The following is a 7,056-nucleotide window of genomic DNA, read 5'->3' on the forward strand; positions in this document are numbered from 1 at the left end:
ATGCACAAATTAGAGACTTTCACGCAATATTTTATAAATTTCAAGCAAGGATCTCCATTGAGACATTGCAGAGCCTGACCGCTTAATCTCACGTTCTATTATATGGGAATTAATTCCTTATTTGTCATCACCATTCATTATTCTAGGTTCCACTGTGAAAGTTGTCATACATGTACTCAATGTTGGAGACCATTGACATGTAGCAAGTTTTGCTTCTATCATTGAATGCTATGGCTTATAAAGGGTTCAAAAAAACTTCATTCTATGGCATATTGATCACATTTGCAAGTAAGCTATGTCTAACAATGCAAACCATAACACCAATCAAGTAGTCTCCTCAATCAAGTAAGAGAAATTCTTTATGGTCATATTTTTATATATATTTGAATAAATTGTTGAAAATCTCTGTTCTTGGAATTTTGAATTATGGCCTCATATAATAATTGACAAATAATTTTATAAACTTATGGTTAATTGATAAAAAATAATTCATTCGAGAAAAATCTTGAAGTTTTAAATTTTAGGATGTATATCTATTCCACAACTATTCATTTTTATTTCATTCAATAAAACTTTATTAACTTATAAGTCATAACAAACATTTAAGTCAGGTTCAATGAAATAACACAATAAAATAATTAACTAGGAAAAAGGTAATTAGGAGGAGAGGATATCTTTCTCACCCTCGCCTATTAGCTATCATGGTAAGCATCACTATACATATGTCATACCTTATTGAGAACTTCACTAGATATATCTCAAATATTCTTACGGACACTAGTGACAACATGTCTGCTCTCATTGGTGTTGTCCTCATGGTGGGTGCTATTCGTGGCGATGAACATAAGGGTGTAGGGGCAGGGGCGGGAAGCTGAGGGATAAAATGATGTTCAGAGAAAGAGATAAATAAACAAGGGAAGTAGCTTTATGTCCTGGTGATCCCTCCCTCTTCTATCTATTTTTCTCAGACATTTTCACTTGTGCTTTGAAATCATGTTCAGACAAAGAGATAAAATGATGTAGGCTGTTTGCTTTGATGATTTTTTAAGGTGCCATGATACTTTTGATCATCTTCTTTTATGTGTGGATGTTAATTTTTTTCGTTCTCTCTCTTCTTCTATTCATCTGTTTCTTTGAAAGATATGGGATGTTGCAACTGGAAGATTGAAACTCACATTGACGGGACATATTGAGCAAATCCGAGGTTAGTTGCATATGTTGAAGAAATTAGTAACTGCACTACTTCAGTGGAGATTCTTTAAAGTTTTTAAAAAATATAAGAAACCAATTACTTGTTTCCTTTAAATGTCTAGGACTTGCTGTGAGTCAACGCCATACGTATCTGTTCTCTGCTGGTGATGACAAACAAGTTAAATGTTGGGACCTTGAACAGAATAAGGTTTACTAATGTTCACTTATTAAGTAATATTTCTAAAGCCATAACCAGTTTTTTTATTGCATATATCATAATCTGTTATCTTCCCAGGTAATTCGATCTTATCATGGACACCTCAGTGGTGTTTATTGCTTAGCTCTTCATCCAACAATTGATATTTTGTTGACTGGAGGCCGTGATTCTGTTTGTCGGGTATGTATTTTCCCCTTTGAAATTTGTTTTACTCTTTATTTCAAAGAAATTGCAAAATGCTCTTTAGTTAGATTATCTTTCAAAATGGTTTGTTCAATGTTAAGCTTGAATTTTTTGCATCTCCATTAGGTCTGGGATATCCGTACTAAGGCTATGGTCTGTGCTTTATCAGGGCATGATAACACTGTCTGCTCAGTTTTTTCTCGACCTACGGTATAGATACTTCCTAACATAATTTTTTTCATTTGTCTTTAATTATTATAAAATAGTATTGGTCGATTTTTGTTTTTGAGAACTATAATTGATGAAATTTGAATTATAGAAGCATATGTCTTAACTAGTGTTTTAATTGCACAAGAGAAATATATTTTTAGGAAAAATATATTTCAATGGGCTTGTCGAAAATAATAGAGAATTCTCATTGTGACTTTTACATTCTGGTATTGAAAGGCAATTCCTATTTAAAATTGTTCTATGGATAAGGCTTGTCCTTAAAAGATGGAGATAAGAAATTCAATTGTAATGAACTAAAAAATTTAGCAACTCTATGCATATATCATACTTTGATTAATTAATGATTTAAAGATTACAATATCAATAATGATTGTGACATTGACTTTGATTGCGATTTGCGACATTAATTATGTTGTATTAGAGTCAATTGTTACTACATTAACAGACAATGGCATTAGGCACGATGGTGACTATAACATCAATGACCACTAGAGCATGAAGACAGTGATTAATGATGCCTTGCATATTGGTGATCCTAAGTTGTGGGGTTATTTTATATATTTGAGGAGTCAAAAGGTTTAAATTGAACTCTTTAAATAGACTATGACTAAATAACCCCTCACAAATAGCCCAGGGTCATTATGACTATTTTGATTTACATTAGCTATTGGGAAGATTTACCTTGCCATGTTGATTGTTTTGATTTATTATTGAGTTGCGCAACTTTCTCATCTTTAATGCCACTTCTTCCTGTTTATCATCTATGCGTCGCATATCCATATACAAGCTGGCGATTTGGATAAGGAGCACATCTGCTTGACATTGTTTTTATAATGCCTGCATGTGACTTCCATATGAATACTCATGCTTTTGGTGACATCTTTAACACATTTTTTACTTTGATGTTGTGTTTATGCTCCCCACTTTGTTGTTGCATCATGATATTTTTCACTTCCCATATATCTCTTAAGCTACATTGTAAGGATTTGTTGAAAATGTTTATGGTTGTAAGCCTTTTTTTTATTATTATTTTTATTTATGGTTGCAAGCCTTTAGCATTCTTATTGTTCCATTATTATAAATATTTATGCTTCCTAAGGGATGCACAGAGTTGTGAACTCTATCTCACTTTCCTTTGCAATTATATACTTGTCATTGCATGCGACATCCATCTCACTAAACATGAGTGCGGTGAATGAGGTGGATTTTAGTATATGAACTTCTGCATAATAGTTTTCATTTGCATGTAAAGTGATTTTTTATTTGATATTGCTCTCTTTTGTTCTAAAATATAAAAATCACTTGTGTTTTTTTTTTTATTGATCATCTTATTTGAAGGCATGCAGATGGCAACTAAAAGGTTCTGTGGTTGAAACAATTGTTTCTTTCAGATATTTATAGGCAATTCAAATTGGATATGAATCCACTTTTTTTAGTTTATTAAATTACCATTATACCAAATCATCTATATTTCTTTTTTTTTTTAAACATCAAAATGACCTATCTAATAAAACATGAAGAAAGGTTGGGAGATAATGACTAGAACAAATTAATATTGCTGATGTTGAGATCATCTTTTTTGGGGGAAGGATTTATATGTGTCAAATGTCATGGGAATTGATTGTGAATTAGTTGGTAAGATTGCAATATGTCAAGGGCTTGGAAGTTGAAGTCTTTGTTTATTACAGTGGTCCATGGTAATACATTCCATAACATCTCTACCTAACATTGTCTGTGAGTGAGTGGGCTACTTCTCATGCCCTTTTCCCTTAAAGAGCTTCGTATGCATCTTCACCTCATGCAGGAGAAACCAAGAAAGCAAAGGAAAATATGGGTCTGAAACTTTGACTCAAGGTGCCATATATTTACTTAAAACATACGGGCACATCTTCATTCAATTATGACCTACCATGTATTCCAACGAGCGCTTTATTGATTGGAACATGACTTCAATGTCTCCATTCCCCTCAACTTCATCTTCTATTATAGCAGGTTGGATAGAGTAAGAATTGATATTATCGTAGAAAGAGAAGTAGCTTGGTGGAGTTGGATCTCATACAAGAAGGCCTTTGAGTCCCACATATGGGTTTGTGGGTTCTAGAGGATTATTTGGGTCATACTTTGACCATCAGAGAGCTTGCCACTATTAAAGAGGTTGTGAAGGAACATGTGAATTACATGTTTAAAAAACATATGGTATCCCCAATCCCATAAAAGTTTGCCCTTTTCTTATATAGAATAATAGATAAAAAAGGAGAATAAACTTGCGAGGACCACTATCAATGATATTCAAATTATATACTCATATATGCCCATGTTGGCAATTTGTAGGTATCTAAGCAGTTTTTGGTCCACATGACTCAGCTAGTGGGAGCCTCAGCAAGGAAGCCTCACCATGCAAAGCATTCATTAACACCAATGTTTGAGTAAGTAGCCTCTCACCCCAACATAGGTCGCGATGTACGAGATTGCCCTTGGAAAATCATATCAGAGATATACCCATTCTTGATGGGTTCATCTAGAAGACTTTTCCAAACAGCCTTATGTCCTGAGGGGCACTCACCCCAAGAGATATTGCTCTCCTTCAACAATTATATGCAAGTAAGGCCACCCACCTTCCGGAGATGCTCCTAATTAAGACACATGAAGCGCACATCTATAAAGCCTATGATCACCACTTCACTAACTGAACTTTTCCCCTGCTTTCAACCACGTCCACCCATGTAACATGCCATTCACTTATAAGGACTCGCCTTCATAAACTCTCATTACATACCAATTACGCAGACTCGCTTAAATCACTCGCCCCCAAAATCTCACCTTGGGTAGCTGCTAGAGGATCACATCAGAGTCAAAATGCCACATGTGCACCATTAGTCCACATCTCTGTGTCATTATGTATTTGATTATTTATCTTTTTTTTATTATTTTAGGTGTACCTTTCCATATAGCCCTTTTATACCTAAAAAATTGAGTCATCATCAATAGAAAATTAGAAATCATAATCACTTTCATGTGGCAAGATTTAAAAAAAAAAATCTTTGCATTAAAAAACTAGTGTCATCTTAAAAGAAACAAGTAAAAAAAAAATTACAAAGATGTAACTCGCAATCACAAACAAAAAGAATACACAACACTTGGAAACTTTCATTACTTCTTTTTACATACATAATTTCTTACCAAATTATATTACATATAGGGGAGCTTATTCACTCTAATAGATATAACCAATACAATGAATCTAACAAAAGGTCAAGAGGTACTAATTTCTTACTAGATGTCATATGATGAAGTGGACATCGACCAAGAATTGACTCGACTGCAACGACTTCAGTAGTCAGCGAGTTACTATCACATTAGCCCTCAACTCTAACACCTCTTGCATAGTGTTGGGGTCCATTGCTGAGCTCGCATTCTCCAAGGCTTCAATCCTTTTCTTGGACTCAGCTCGAGAGCGGGCAAGCTCCTTCGCTAATACATGAACTCACTCAGTAAGAGCTTCCAAGGAAAATGGCGCTAAGACAAGGATCTCAACATCCTGTCCACCAATGGGTGGGGAGGACTTGAGTTATCACGGACAAGGTAGCAGGGAGTTCTTAGATTGGGGACGGATACACATGCTCCTTTGTATGCTCAACCTTTGAGACCTCAGCATTCTTCTCACAAAATAGTCTCTTGTAGAGGTCGAGGTGTGTGTTGGCTTGCCATATCCTGCATCAATGGTGCCACCTCTATAGTATGAGAGAAGAATCAAGAAGAGGCAACTCTTTATCCAATAGACTAAGAGTAGTCTCGAGCAGCCTATTGTGGAGGTCCATGGTTTTCTTGTACAAGCTTGGAGCTCATCGATTCAATGCTGAAGTCTCCTACATTCTTGATAGGTGACCTAGAAATTAGCTCAAGGTCAGGTGAACACTTGGTTTGCTTGAGTTTGGCTACACACAACAAAAAAATTTAATTTATTTGAATATAGGAAATAACTCTTCTTACCTCTTCTTGTCTTTTACGATTGTCCAACTTTCTCTAGCATGGGGTCGTAAGATTTAGTGGGTTTCACAAGAGATTGAGTTGGCACTATTTTTGGAGGAGTTGTTGCTTCAAGATTGCATTTTACCACCTTTGGTTCCTTGCGACTTTCCTACAATGAAGAGACTTGCTTAGCGTGCCTTTTAGGGAGAGCCACATCATTAGAACTCACAAGGATTATCCTCACCTTGTTCTTCACAACCGCTATCACCTTGTTAGCTTGGTTACCTTGGACTTAGTCAGCCTAATCTCTGTTGCCTTGCTCGGCTATACTTCTATAGTTTAACTTGGCTCCTCCCTAGCAGCTACTCGGCCCAACCTTAGTTGCCTTATTCTTCTATGCGGACTTGTTGGACTTCTTTCTCTCAATTTCCAATGGGTTGTGTTTATATAGAAGGGCTTTCCTTATCTCTTTACTGTCCATTACCCGCAAGGATTTAAGTCAGTCATCTCTCAATTGAGTTAGTAGAAAACATTTAAAGCAAAGGAAGAGGAGTGCAACCACACCATCACCTCTCACCATTATTTATAGCTAGAGATAGTGTACTGGCCAAATCAATGTCATAATGAGAATTTTGGAGGGCGCTTAACTCAATACAATAGTAAAAATAGGTTAGTAATTCTCATTTACTTTCCCTTTTATCATTTGGTGAAGACATTAAATACTTTTCTTTTTATATTTACTTGGTTCTTTTTTGTAAGTCGCTCTTCGATGGATCAAATGAATCGAAGAATTAAATGTATACCCATATATGACCATTTAGTTAACTTCTGGGTATCTAAGTAGGTTTCTTTCTACGGGACTCCATTAGGAGCATGCTATTAAAATAAGCCTTGTCCCATTAGGAGCATGCTGTCAAAATAAGCCTTGCCTCAAAGGAAGCCTCTCACTACAGTATAGTCACCATTATCAACCAGTGAGCAAGTTGCCACTCACCTCAGTAGAGCTTGCGGTGCATAAGCTTGCCAATGAGGGATCAGATTGAAGATATGCTCATTCTTGGTAGTTTCATCTAAAGGACTTGCCTAGATAGGTCTTCACCCTGAGGGGCAATCGTCCGAAGAGAACTCGCTTTCCCAAAGTAATTGCCTGCAATCTGGCCACATGCGTTCCATAGATGCCCTCAATCAAGCTATAGGAAGCACATGCATATAAAGCTTACAAGCACTATGATACGCCTTAGGTTTAGACAATTTCGGTTTTGCCC

The 7,056-nt window shown here is 35.9% G+C and overlaps 1 long non-coding RNA gene across 1 annotated transcript; it reads left to right on the plus strand.

Annotated features, from left to right (window-relative positions):
• Nucleotides 1-898: 898 nt before the first annotated feature.
• Nucleotides 899-1,805, plus strand: LOC110110439. The gene is made up of 4 exons (XR_002304711.2): nt 899-1,204; nt 1,314-1,399; nt 1,487-1,588; nt 1,718-1,805. It is a non-coding gene; the product is annotated as an uncharacterized LOC110110439 (long non-coding RNA).
• Nucleotides 1,806-7,056: the final 5,251 nt, after the last annotated feature.

This window comes from Dendrobium catenatum, unplaced genomic scaffold (genome assembly GCF_001605985.2).
Source record: "Dendrobium catenatum unplaced genomic scaffold, ASM160598v2 fragScaff_scaffold_749, whole genome shotgun sequence".
Taxonomy (NCBI): Eukaryota; Viridiplantae; Streptophyta; class Magnoliopsida; order Asparagales; family Orchidaceae; genus Dendrobium; species Dendrobium catenatum.